We start from the raw sequence: 14,809 nt of genomic DNA on the forward strand, positions 1-14,809 counted from the left end.
CTGAGGAGCAAAGAAGAGGTTGGAATTATTAAAACTTAGAAGCTTGGAGGAGGGACCCTGCAGAGCTGAAACTTAGAGATGTGAAGAGGGAGTGCTCCTCAGCTGGCGTTGGTGAGAGGAGTTGAAAGGAGTCCCATGGACCTGAGACCTGAAAAGGAGACACTTCTAAAAATGAGGTGTGGGGCAGCTCCCACCCCCTGGCCACTGCTCCATGGAAACCTCATAGGACTGAAAGGCCACCATCAAAAATGCGGCTACCAGAGGCTGAAAGGAAGATGGCGGCGTGAGCAGACGTTGAACTCGCCTCCTCCCAGGAACACAACCAGGTTGCAACAATTTTTGGAAGAATTACCCTGGATTGAAAACTGGAAACTGGATAAAAAGAACTCCCATGACAAGAGACACTCCTGATGAAGGCAGAAGAGGCAGTAATTCCGACCAGAGAGGAAAAAAGCCACCTTTGGGAGCAGCGGAGCTTCTCAGCTGGCCAGGCGGGAGCCAACCTAAGGTACGCAGCCCTCCCTGGAAGAGTGAGGTCCGGAGCTGGGGCGATACTGCTATAAGCATCTTTCGGACTCAGCCCAACTGAGACCCGGGTCTTACTGTCTGCCTTTGCTGTCTGTTAACTGCAGTGAGGACACCCCCAGAAAAGCTATCTCCGAAAGCCGAAAAGACCCGGGTCTTAAAGGGCCCACGCACAAACTCACTCATTGCAGCAACCTAAAATCACCAGAGAGAAGGCTGACTATCCTTTGGTGAAACGAGACTCACCTGGTGGGCTCTGGGGGCATCTTGGTGAGAGGAGGGACCTCTCCAGAGACTGAGACATTGGTGGGGGCCATTGTTCTGAGCTGGACCAGGCGTGCTGATACGGATACTGGTGGGGGCCATTGAGGTGCGTCCCTTGGGCAGTTAGCCCAGGGGTCTGCCACACCCACTAGAGCACAGATTTAATCCAGTTCAGCCAGGGCAGGCTACCCGCCCTAGGGACTGGCCCCACCTAACAGCAAGCCCTCAGGCTACTTTTCAGCCTGCATTGACTGGGTCCCTTGATCCTCTACAGGCAGGCAAGGGTGTCTGCCTCTGTGGGGCAGGGCCTGTGTGAGGACCAAGTGAACTGTGGGGGGCATTGGGGAAAAGGTGGAGGCCTCTGCAGTGTGGTGTTGGGGTACGCTCCAGGGGGTTGAGGAGTGTGCACGGACCAGGACTGTGTTGACAGTGTATGTGGTCCTGTGGAGGGGTGAGGCTTATCAGCGGCAGAAGACTTGTGTTTCACAAATAGCCATAAACAGGATCAGTCCCACCTTCCAAAGCCTGAAACAATTGAGTGCCCCCATGCCAAGGGCTAGCCCCAGCAGCTGCACTCCTAAGAGAACTGACAAAAGCCTTGTTGGCCTCAGGCCTATCACAGCTGTACGCCCCTGAGCCTAGCAACCAGCTACAGTGGGGTACCAACCCAATTAAGAGGACAATTGCAATAAGAATGTGCTGATAGACTCTGTAGCCAATGGTGCTAAGGTCCCCCAAACTGGATTTACAAACAGCTGGCCAGGGAAGGAAAGATCAGACTCCTTGGGTACCTGCAGTGGGAGCAACTCTGCCACAGCAGAAGGACACAAGTAGCCCACAAAGGGGTCACTCCTGGTTCTTATGGACTGGTGATGAGAGGGAAAAACACTGCTGGGCCTCATAAGGCAACTCATACATAAGGTCACTTCTCCAAGATCAGGAGATTTAGTCAACTCACCTACTACAAAGAAAATAGCACAAAGAGGCATAATGAGGAGGCAAAGGGATACTTTCCTAGCAAGGGAACAGTACAAAACCCCAGAAAAAGAACCAAGTGCAACAGAAACTAGCAACCTACTTGACAAAGGATTCAAACAAAATATCATGAGGATGCTCAGAGATATGCAGCGAAGAATGGATGAACACAGTGAGCACATTGGCAAAGAACTGGAAGACATAAAAAAAAAATCAGAAATGAAGAATACAATACTCGAAATGAGAAATTCACTAGAGGGACTCAAGAGCAGAGTAGAGGAAGGAGAAGAACGGATCAGCGAGCTAGACAAAAGATTAGAGGAAATCACCCAAGCAGAACAGAAAAGAGAAAAAAGAATTAGATAGAATGAGAGCAGTGTAAGGGAACTCTGGGACAATATCAAGCGTGCTAACATTCGGATTATAGGGGTCCCAGAAGAAAAGAGAGACAAGGGGGCAGAAAATTTATTTGTCAAAATAATAGAGGAAAATTTTCCTAACCTGAGGAAGGAAACAGACATCCAAGCTCAGGAAGAACAGAGAGCTCCAAACAAGAGAAGCCCAACGAGGCCCACACCAAGACATATTATAATCAAAATGTCTAAAATTAAAGACAAAGAGAGAATCCTAAAAGCAGCAAGAGAAAGGCCACAAGTGACATATAAAGGGAAGCCCATCAGGCTATCAGCGGACTTCTCAGCCGAGACCCTACAGGCAAGAAGAGAATGGCATGCCATATTCAAAGTGCTAAAAAGACAAAACCTACAGCCAAGAATACTCTGTCCATCAAGGTTGTCATTCAGAACGGATGGAGAGATAAAGAGCTTCTCAGACAAGCAAAAATTAAAGGAGTTTATCACCAGGAAACCAGTTCTGCAAGAAATGCTGAAGGGACTTATTTAAGTGGGAAAGCAATGACCACAAATACAGATAAAAAAAAATTATCAAAAAAAACAAAACGACAACAAAAAAGCCAGGCAATAAAATCACTTGTTAGGTAAAAATATGGTAAAGACAGCAGATCAACTACCTGTGAAGATAATATGAAGGTTAAAAGACAAATGTACTAAAATCACCTATTTCAGTGATAAGAGGGTAATGGATAGACACACACTAAACAAAAGACCATCTATGATATGAAAAGTGTATACTGTGGGAGGAGAGGAGTGAAAAAGTAGAGCTTTTAGAAAGAGGTGAAGCTAAAGAGTCTATCTACATAATATAGACTGTTATATGCATAGTATATTAAAAAGGATCCTCATGGTAATCACAAATCGGAAACCTACAACAAGCAGGAAAAGAAGACAAAAGAAATCAAACATATTACTAAAGATAGCCAACAAACCACAAGGGAAGAAAGCAAGAGAAAAAGAAAGGAACAGGGAAGAACTACTAAGACACCCAGAAAAAAGAAAAAGTGACAAAATGACAATAAATACATATTTATCAATAGCTACTTTAAATGTCAATGGACTAAATGCTGCAATCAAATGTCACAGGGTGGCCAGCTGGATAAAAAAACAAGACCCATGTATATGCTGCATACAAGAGACACACTTCAGACCTACAGACACTCACATACTGAAAGTGAAAGGGCAGAAAATGATATTCCACACAAATAGAAAAGAAAGCAGGGGTAGCAATACTTATGAGACAAAATAGACTTTAAATCAAAAACTGTAATAAGAGACAAAGACAGGCACTACATAATGATAAAGGGAACAATCTAACAAGAAAATATAACACTTGTAAATATCTATGTACCCAACATAGGAGCACCTAAATATATAAAGCAATTATTAACAGACATAAGAGGAGAAATAGACAGTAACACAATAATAGTAGGGGACTTTAACACTCCACTTACACCAATGGATAGATCATCCAAACAGAAGATCAATAAGGAAATGCTGGCCTTAAAGGACACATTAGACCAGATGGACTTAGAAGATATATACAGAACATTCCATCCAAAAACCACAGAATACACATTCTTTTCAAATGCCCATGGAACATTCTCCAGGATTGATCACATATTAGGCCACAAAACAAGTCTCAATAAATTTAAGAAGATCAAAATAATACCATGCATGTTTTCTGACCACACAGGTATGAAACTGGAAATCAACTACAGACAGAAAACCAGAAAACCCACGAAAATGTGGAGATTGAACAAAATGCTACTGAACAATGATTGGGTCAATGAAGAAATCAAGGAAGAAATCAAAAAATTCCTGGAGACAAATGAAAATGAAAACACGACATGCCAAAATCTGTGGGATATAGCAAAAGTGGTTCTACGAGGGAAGTTTATAGCAATTCAGGCCTACCTTAACAAAGAAGAAAAATCCCAAATAGACAATCTAAAAGCACACCTAAAGGTACTGGAAAAAGAACAACAAACAAAGGCCAAAATCAGCAGAAGGAAGGAAATAATAAAAATCAGAGCAGAAATAAACGAAATCAAGACTAAAAAAAAAGCAATCGAAAAGTTAATGAAACCAAGAGCTGGTTCTTCAAAAAGATAAACAAAATTGACAAACCCTTAGCTAGACTCACCAAGAAAAAAAGAGAGACGGCTCAAATAAATAAAATCAGAAATGAAAGAGGAGAGATTACAATGGACACCTCAGATATACAAAAGATAATAAGAGAATACTATGAAAAGCTATACACCAACAAATTGGATAATCTAGAAGAAATGGATAAATTCTTAGAAACATACAACCTTCCAAAACTGGACCAGGAAGATGTAGAAAATTTGAATAGACCGACACCAGTAAGGAGATAGAAACAGCAATCAAAAACCTCCCCAAAAATAAAAGTCCAGGACCAGATGGCTTCCCTGGTGAATTCTACCAAACATTCAAAGAAGACTTAATACCTATCCTTCTCAAACTCTTGCAAAAAATTGAAGAGGAGGGGAGGCTTCCTAACTCCTTCTACGAAGCAAACATTATCCTGATACCAAAACCAGACAAGGACAACACAAAAAAAGAAAATTACAGGCCAATATCACTGATGAACATCGATGCAAAAATCCTCAACAAAATACTAGCAAATCGAATACAACAATACATTAAAAAGATCATACATCATGATCAAGTGGGTTTCATTCCGGGGATGCAGGGATGGTTCAACATCCACAAATCTATCAACGTGATACACCACATTAACAAAATGAAGAATAAAAATCACATGATCACCTCAATAGATACGGAGAAAGCATTTGACAAGATACAGCATCCATTTATGATAAAAACTCTAAATAAATTGGGTATAGAGGAAAATACCTCAACATAATAAAGGCCATATATGACAAACCCACAGCAAATATCATTCTTAATGGAGAAAAACTGAAAGCTATCCCTCTAAGAACAGGAACCAGACAAGGATGCTCACTGTCACCACTCTTTTTTAACATAGTATTGGAAGTCCTAGCCAGAGCTATCAGGCAAGAAAAAGAAATAAAAGGGATCCACATTGGAAAAGAAGAAGTGAAACTGTCACTCTTTGCAGATGACATGATTTTATATCTAGAAAACCCTAAAGAGTCCACTAAAAAACTTTTAGAAATAATAAAGGAATACAGTCAAGTTGTGGGATGCAAAATCAGTGTACAAAAATCGGTTGTGTTTCTATACACTAACAACGAAGTAGCAGAAAGAGAAATTAAGAATACAATCCCATTGGGGCTGGCCCCGTGGCCGAGTGGTTAAGTTCACGCGCTCCGCTGCAGGCGGCCCAGTGTTTCGTTGGTTCGAGTCCTGGGCGCGGACATGGCACTGCTCATCAAACCACGCTGAGGCAGCGTCCCACATGCCACAACTAGAAGGACCCACAATGAAGAATATACAACTATGTACCGGGGGGGGGGGGGGGCTTTAGGGAGAAAAAGGAAAAAAATAAAATCTTTAAAAAAAAAAAAAAAAGAATACAATCCCATTTACAATTGCAACAAAAAGAATAAAATACCTGGGAATAAACTTAACCAAAGAGGTGAAAGATCTGTACACCAAAAACTATAAAACACTGTTGAAAGAAATCGAAGAAGACACAAAGAAATGGAAAGATATTCCGTGCTCTTGGATTAGAAGAATTAACATTGTTAAAATGTCCATACTTCCTAAAGCAATCTATAGATTCAATGCAATCGCTATCAAAGTTCCAACAACATTCTTTACAGAAATAGAACAAAGAATCCTAAAATTTATATGGAACAAGAAAAGACCCCGAATACCCAAAGGATTCCTGAGAAAACAGAACAAAACTGGAGGTATCACACTCCCTGATTTCAAATTATACTACAAAGCCAGAGTAACCAAAACAGCATGGTACTGGCACAAAAACAGACACACACATCAATGGAACAAAATTGAGAGGCCAGAAGTAAACCCACACATTTATGGACAGCTAATATTCGACAAGGGAGCCAAGAGCATACAATGGAGAAAGGAGAGTCTCTTCAATAAATGGTGTTGGGAGAACTGGACAGCCACACGCAAAAGAATGAAAGTAGACCATTCCCTTACACCATGCACAAGAATCAACTCAAAATGGATTAAAGACTTGAATGTAAGACCCGAAACCATGAGACTTCTAGAAGAAAACATAGGCAGTACGCTCTATGACATTGGTCTGAGCAGCATATTTTCAAGTCACATGTATGACTGGGCAAGGGAAACAAGAAAAAAAATGAACAAACGGGACTACATCAAACTAAAAAGCTTCTGCACAGCAAAGGAAACCATCAACAAAACGAAAAGACAACCTAACAATTGGGAGAAGATATTTGCAAACCATATATCAGATAAGGGGTTAATATCCAAAATATACAAAGAACTAATACAGCTCAACAACAAAAAAACCAACAATCCAATTAGAAAATGGTCAAAAGAACTGAACAGAGATTTCTCTAACGAAGATATACAGATGGACAACAGGCATATGATAGGATGCTCAACATCATTAGCTATCAGGGAAATGCAAATCAAAACTACAATGAGGTATCACCTCACTCTGGTCAGAATGGCTATAATTAACAAGACAGGAAACAACAAATGTTGGAGAGGATGTGGAGAGAAGGGAACCCTTGTTCACTGCTGGTGGCAGTGCAAACTGGTGCAGTCACTATAGAAAACAGTATGGAGTATCCTCAGAAAATTAAGGATGGATCTACCATATGATCCAGCTATTCCACTGCTGGGTGTTTATCCAAAGAACTTGAAAACACAAAGGCATAAAGATACTTGCACCCCTAGGTTCATTGAAGCATTATACACAATAGCCAAGACTTGGAAGCAACCTAGGTGCCCATCAAAGGATGAATGGATGAAGATGTGATATTTATACATGATGGACTACTACTCAGCCATAAGAAATGACGAAATCTGGCCATTTGTGACAACATGGATGGACCTTGAGGGTATTATGCTGACTGAAATAAGTCAGAGGGAGAAAGTCAAATATCATATGATCTCAATCATAAGTAGAAGATAAAAACAATGCCAAAAAAATACACATAGCATTGGAGATTGGACTGGTGGTTACCATTGGGGAAGGAGGGAGGGGGGAGAGAAAAGGGGTGATTAGGTTCACATGTGAAGGGATGCACTATAATTAGTGTTCGGGTGGTGAACACGATGTAATGTACACAGAATTCGAAATATGATGTACATCCGGAAAAAAAAAAAAATGTGGCTATGTTGGAGGAGATGCAACAGGACTCAGTCGAGTGTACTACTCAGGCATTTGAGAAATATAACCTAGAGAAGGACACTGCAGCCCAGATCGAGAAGGAATTTGACAAGAAGTACAGCACTGAACCATGGGGAGGAACTTCAGTAGCTATGTGATACATGAAACCAAACACTTCATCTACTTCTACCTGGGCCAAGTGGCCACTTCTTCTGTTCAAATCTGGTTAGAAGCATGGACTGTGCCACGTACCCAGTGACCCATCAAAAACAAGGACTGCAGCCTAAATTCCAAATACCAGAAAATGAAGTCTTCAGCCTCGCCTAAGGGAACAACCTTGATCTTTGAACCTTTATTGTGTTGTTTTGTACAGGGCATTCTCTGTACTAATTTCTTATGGTTATAAAATAATTAGCAAAACAGCTTACATTTGTATTTATTTTATATTCCATACCTCTCTGCCCCATGTTTTTTCGCCTCAAATCCATTCCTTTCAAAAGAATAATAATAAATCTGTTGGAGAAGTGTGAAAAGTAAACAAATAAATACATAAATAAAAAGGAGGGGTGGCTGGTGCTGGTGACTCTGAAAGGGAGCACAATATTTGAAAACGTCAGAGAAATTGCAAACTGGATTCAATTCTGACTATGGGAAGGAATTGCCCCTAGCCACATGGAAAAGCATTGCTAGAGTGTAGCTCAGAGGAACAGGAAGCAGATCAGAAGCCAAGCGGAAGCAGACAGGAAGGAGCATACCCTTCTTCCTCCTCCAGCCCCACGGTCTCCCTCTAGCGCCCCCTAATGGAAGAGAAACAGGAAACACAAGATAATAACCATGCAGTATCTTAGCCTTCATTTTTAGTGGATTGTCAAAGGTGTTGGTCGGTGTATGTTTGTGTATGTATGTGTGCACACATTTAATTCTACACACCTATATGTCCATAGCAGGTCTTTATGCCTTTTTTCCTCTTTTTCTTTTCAGTTTGACTTTTTTTAGCCCAGTTTTAGACTTACAGAGAAATTGAGCAAATAATACAGAGTTCACATATATGCTCCCCACACACACAGTATACCCTGCTATTAACATCTTACATTGTATGGTACATTTGTTACAATTAATGAACCAATATTGATACATTATTATTAAATAAAGTCCATAGTTTTTTAAGACTTCCTGAGTTTTTTTACCTAATGTCCTTTTTCTGTTACAGGATCCCATCCAGGACGTCACAGTCATTACATCTAGTCGTCAAGTTTCTTTAGGTTCTTCTTGGCTGTGACAGTTTCTCAGACTTTCCTTGTTTTTAAAGACGACATTTTGAGGCGTACTGGTCAGGTATGTTGTAGGATGCCCCTCGATCGGAATTTGTCCGATGTTTTTCTCATATTTAGGGTGGGGTTATGGGTTTGGGGGTGGAGATCACAGAGGTAAAAGGCCATTTTTACTACATTGTACCAAAGGTGCATATGATGAACATGACTAATTATTATTGATATTGACCTTGATCACCTGGCTGAAGTAATGTTTGTCAGGTTTATCCACTATAAAATTACTCTTTTTTTCCCCTTCTGTACTGTCTACATTTTTTTTTTTTTTTGGCCAGGAAACCACCATGTGCAGCCCACACTTAAGGAAGTGAGGAGTTATGCTCCCCTTCTCTAGGATGGAGTGTCTGCACAACTTATTTGCAATTCTTCTGCATGGCAAATTTGTCTCTTCTCCCTCATTTATTTACTTATTCGATCATTTACCTATATCAGTGTGGACTCGTGGATAGTTATTTTATGCTTTGGGTTATAATCTAATACTACTTTATTTACTTTATGGCTCAAATTGTTCCATCTTTGGCCATTGGCATCTCTTTCAGTTGACCCCTGTGCCCCTTTGCTATGTACCTATCAATGTGGGTCTGTTTTTCAGGGGGTTTTTTCTAAGCATTTCTTACCTTTGGGCACTACAAGATGCACTAGGCTCATCTTGTATATTTCCCGCCCCAGTCCTAGAATCAGCCATTTCTCCAATTATATGTTCATTTTTACTATCATTTTAGTTCTTTCAACAATCCTTTTTCAATAAACAAGCGTGAAGTTCCTGTTTCCTTTTGCTTTCAACAAAGAAGAGAAAAGAAGCAGACACAACAAAGTAAATTCAAAAGATACAGACCCCTAGGAGAAGGAAGAAGGGGTTTCACATCTTCCTTTCCATGTAGTTCCCAGGAGGTGAGTCCTGCTTCCAGATTGGCAGAGGGGATAGTCCGTCTGCAGGAGGGAGTCACCACCTAGACCCCCTCAGAGCCTCCCTAGAGGGGGTGCTCTCCCTCTAGAAGAACCTCTGCTCTATCTCTCACAGGGAAAGTTCCTTCCATGTCACCTTGCAAAGAGAGGATAGCCATCCAGCACATCTGTGTCCTCCAGAAATGGGTCAAACTCTGGCACCAATAAAGAGAAGGATCAAAGGAGTCCAGGGAAAGTCTTGGGTGAAGGTGGAATTATCCACAAGCCCCTCAAGATATCAAGATACCATTGTGAACGTTGCCAGTGCTTGTAAAGCGGCCTGTGGATCTTTCAATAAAGCAGCATCAAGTAAGAGGCAGTGCCCGTCATTTCCTAGAAGCGCTGGAAGTATGTTGGTGGGACCACCTTGCCAAGAAGGGGACTCAGCAAAGTGTGTGGTCTGAAAGGCACCAATAAATGGATAGAGGGAAAGAGAGCCAGAACAACTGCCTGGGGTTTCCTTCTGATGGTCCTCAGAGGCTGCTTACTCCAGAAAGCCCTCCCTGGTCCCTGGGCTAGCCTGGGCTGGGCATCTCTATGCACATAAGGCTGTGAACTCTCATTCACTTATCAACAAATATTTACTCATCCCCTAATATGAGTCAAGCACTGAGCTAGGTGCTAAGGATAAACAGAGGAATTATACCCTGAGATCTCAAAACTCACATCCCAAGAAATGGAGAAGGAGGGTGAGGGATCACAAACATATCACATGCAATTACAATACCTAAGTCGATAGATGACAACAGGCGAGACAGAATAAGAACTGCTCAGGCTAGGAGGCAAAGGAAGGCAGTGTGGACAAGGAGGCATCTAAGCAGAGTCTTAAAGGATGACAATTAACCCTCCAATTCCGCTCCTTGACCGTTCTTCATACGATCTATTACAATATTACCATTTTCTTCTCTTTCCTTTACTCAGCTACTTTTTTCTCCTTAATTTCTCTTATAGACACATTTTTGACTTGCTCACTGTATCAGTCAAGGTGCCACCAGAAAAACAGAACCAGTAGGATATATATAAAGGGATAGAAGGTATATATAGAGAGAGATGAACATACAGAGAGAAAGATTTATTGCAAGGAATTGGCATATGCAATTGTAGGAGTTGGCTAGGCAAGTCTGAAATCCTTGAGGCAGGCTGTCGGGGAGGAAGGCTGGAAACCCTCCTGCAGGAGCCGATGCTGCAGTCCACAGGTGGAATTCCTTCTTCCTCTGGGAAACCTTAGTTCTGTTCTTAAGGCCTTGCAACTGATTAGATCAGACCTACACAGATTTTATGCCCCATAGTCATTTAGAAAGATGGTAAATGCAAGGCACATTTGTTTAGAAATTAATGAAAGATGAAAACATGGGACTTTTGGACCCCAGAAAACCAAAAAGCAACTTCCATTCCTAACCTTTCCTTCCTTTCTCCTTTAAGTGTACAGAAAAATAATTAAATACTCAAGCCCTGTAATCAACTAGATTTGAAATCTAGGTTATGTAGCCTTTGGCAATTTCATAACCACTGTGAACCTCAGTCTCTTCATCTACAGCATGGGAAAATAATAAACCTTACCTCAGACAGTTGCTGTGAGGATAAAATGAGAAATACATGCAAAAGCACTTAGCACAAAGACAAGTATATTATGAATTTTTTTAAGTTGGCTATTATTATCATTAAGTCCCTACTATGTGGCAGACAGAGCAGGGGATAGGGAGATAAGTAAGATCCTTGACTTTGAGGACCATAAAATCAAATAAGAAATGTCAGCCATATAAAAAATTTCAATAAATGTGTAAATTATATAGGAGAGGGGGAAGCAGAGAAAGGAGTAAGTATTCCAGCCTGGGGATAAGAAAGATTTCACAGGGGAAATTCCACATGAGTTGGGCTTCCAAGGACCAGCAGTGCCTTCCTGAGCACAAAAGCAGAGAAGGGCATTGCAGGCGTAAGGAATAGCATGTGTAAAGGACAGAGGCATGGAAGAGCACAGTGTGCCTAGAGGAGAGCAGGAAGTCCTGTGTGAGTGGAGCATGGGGGAGTGTGGAGAGGGGAGGAGGGGTTGGGGAAAGAAGGGGAAGTGGAGAAGTGGGAAGATGGCAAGAAACAAAGCCATATAATGAAGGATGATAGGGCATGCTAAGGAGTTTGGCCTCTATCCTGAAGGAAGTTGGAGGCAGACTTCTCACTCTGCTTTTGGCCACAGAGAAATTGTACTGTAAATTGATAAAGCAGCATTTGTATTTACTTGTCTATAAGCCAGACATAGCAAATGCACACATCCCCGTGGAAACGTTCCTCGCCAGGATCATCATAGCAAATGCACACATCCCCGTGGAAACATTCCTCGCCAGAATCATCAGTAACTGGGGCAGAGGAGGGACAGGGGGATTACACATACTAAAAACAAGTCAACCATGGCGCCCAACCCAGCCCATCACCTTACATCACCACATGGCTGAGCTTACAGAGGATTTGGGGATGAAGAAAAGTTTCTTAGCTGAAACAAATGGAAATATCCCCAACTATTTCTCTCCCTCCTCTCCAGTCCACACACATCAGTTCTGGATCATCTTACACAGTTGGGTATCCCCGCCTCCTTTCAGCACTTGCTTCTCTTGGCTTCCAGAAAGCTCCATTCTCCTGGTTGTCTTTCCACCTTGCAAGATGCTCCTTCTCAGTCTCGTTTGCTGGCTTTTAATGTTGAGCCCCAGATTTCAATCTTTGGACCTCTTCCCCATCTTCACTCATTCCCTAGGTGCTTTCATGCAAACATATTAAATACCATCAATGTGCTGACAATTTCCAAATTTATATCTTCAGTTCAGACCTCTCCCTTGGACTCCAGACTCTATATCCGATTGCCTGCTCAATATTTCTACTTGAGATGTCAGGCATCTCAAACTTAAGATGGATAAAACTAAACTTTGGTCTTTCAAGCCAAACCTGTTCAGTAAACATAAATCACATGAATTCTTTTAAAACATAAATCATATCACGTGACTCCTCTGCTCAAAACTGTCCGATAGCTCCTCATTTTATTCACCATAAAAGTCAAAGTCCTTAAAACCTCCTACAAAGCCCTAACTGTCTAATTCCCTCCCCTCTACTTGCCTGGCATTGATCTCCTACTACTCTGCGTCTTGGTCATTCCACTTCAGCCACACTAGCATCCTTGTTTTTCCTCAAATATATCAAGCACACGGTAGCCTCAGAGCCTTTGCACCTGCCGTCCCCCAACTAAGGATGTTCTTTCCCGAGATGATTGCAGCTCAGATGTCATTTTCTCAGTGAAGTATTCCCTAAATACCTTATTTAAAAAGCTAATTCTACCATCATCAATACTCTTTCCAGAACCCCCAGCTCCTTCTCTGCTTCATTTTCTCCATAGCACTAGTCACCATCTCATCAGGCATCTCATACACTTTTTACTTGCCAATTTATCATTGTTTTTCTGTCTCCCTTGCCACCACCACCAGAGTGTAACAAAGTATGAGGATTTTTTTTCTGTTTTGCTCGTTGCTGTATCCCTGCTGCATAAACAGAGCCTGGCACAGAGTACGTGCTCAATAAATATTTTTTAAATCACTGAATTAATCTAGGGAGAAAGCACTAGACTCAGAGTTTGAGGACCTAGGTTCAAATCCAGACCCTATGACTTACTTCTTTGTACCGTTGGCCGAATGGTTTATCCTCCTTGGCCTCACTTCCTCATCTGAAAATTAGGGATAATAATCTCTGTTTCACTTGTACGTAGCAAAGATTAATTAAGATTATGTATAAAAACACAATATAGTAGGCACTTAACAAATAATAATATACTCATTTACCTTATTTAATTTTTCTTGCAATTCAAAAAGCCAACCCTGAAATAGGATGAGAACTTCATCCACTGCTAGCAATTCTTAAGCAAAATATAATTTGTAAAACCTAAGTTTAAAAATCTACATTTTAAATATTATTTCCAGACTCCATACTAACTCCTTAAACTTCATAAGAAGTTAGGGTCCAGATAAACTTTGTTAAGTAAAATGAGAGGCTAAAATAACAGGTTGCCTGTTTTATTTTAGATAGTCATTCATACATTTATTTAACAAACATTTATGAAGTACCTGCTATGTGCCAGGCACTGTTCTAGATCCTGAAGATAGAGCAGTTAAGAAGACAAAGTCGGGGGCCAGTCCCGTGGCCGAGTGGTTAAGTTCACAGGCTCCGCTTTGGTGGCCCACGATTTCACCGGTTCGGATCCTGGGTGCGGACCCAGCACTTCTCATCACGCCACGCTCAGGCAGCGTTCCACATAGCACAACCCGAAGGACCTACAACTAGAGTATACAACTACTTGCTGGGGGCCTTCGGGGAGAAGAACAAGGGGGAAAAAAAGAAGATTGGCAACAGATGTTAGCTCAGGTGCCAATCTTAAAAAAAAAAGAAAAAGACAGCAAAAGTTGCTGCTTTCATGGCATTCATATTCTAGTGGGGGAGGAAATAAACAAATATACTAAGATAGCAATTTGCTATAAAGAAAAAACAGTGTGGGGGGGCAGAGAGTGATAGTGAAGACAAAGATGCTATTTTTATAAGATAGTCTGATAAGATGAAGTCAGATCAGAAGCCTGAACGAAATAAGGGACTAAGCCATGGGACTGCCTGGGGAAATAGTGTACCACGCTCAGGAAACCATAAAGGGAGAGGTCCTGGGGTAGAAGCAAGTTTGATGTGTTCAAGGAACAAAAAGGAAGCCAGTGTGGCTGTAGCTGAGTGAAGAAAAAGGAAAATAGACCACAATGAAGGGACAGATTACCTGGGGACCACAGCACGCAAGGAGTTACAGGCAGCGGCTGAGCCACTAGCCGTTAGCCTGTAAGGGATAGGACACATATTTTACAATTACATGACTGATATTTGATTAATATTTTGGCATATTAGACCCAGTTTTTTCCCTAGGAACTTAGTAATGCTTTCTTTTGTTTTTTATTGTGATCGTACTATAAATACAGTCTCAAGTTTTGCTTTTTATACTTAATGAATCACATACTTTGCAGGGATGAAGCATTCTTCAAACATAAATATTTAATGGTTGTATGATG

The 14,809-nt window shown here is 41.3% G+C and overlaps 1 long non-coding RNA gene across 1 annotated transcript; it reads left to right on the forward strand.

Annotated features, from left to right (window-relative positions):
* The first annotated feature begins 259 nt into the window (after positions 1 to 259).
* On the forward strand, positions 260 to 10,047 carry LOC111772717 (uncharacterized). The gene is made up of 4 exons (XR_002806723.2): positions 260 to 508; positions 8,672 to 8,796; positions 9,512 to 9,680; positions 9,811 to 10,047. It is a non-coding gene; the product is annotated as an uncharacterized lncRNA (long non-coding RNA).
* The last annotated feature ends 4,762 nt before the right edge of the window (positions 10,048 to 14,809 follow it).

The sequence above is a fragment of the Equus caballus genome, chromosome 3 (genome assembly GCF_041296265.1).
Source record: "Equus caballus isolate H_3958 breed thoroughbred chromosome 3, TB-T2T, whole genome shotgun sequence".
In the NCBI taxonomy this organism is placed as follows: domain Eukaryota; kingdom Metazoa; phylum Chordata; class Mammalia; order Perissodactyla; family Equidae; genus Equus; species Equus caballus.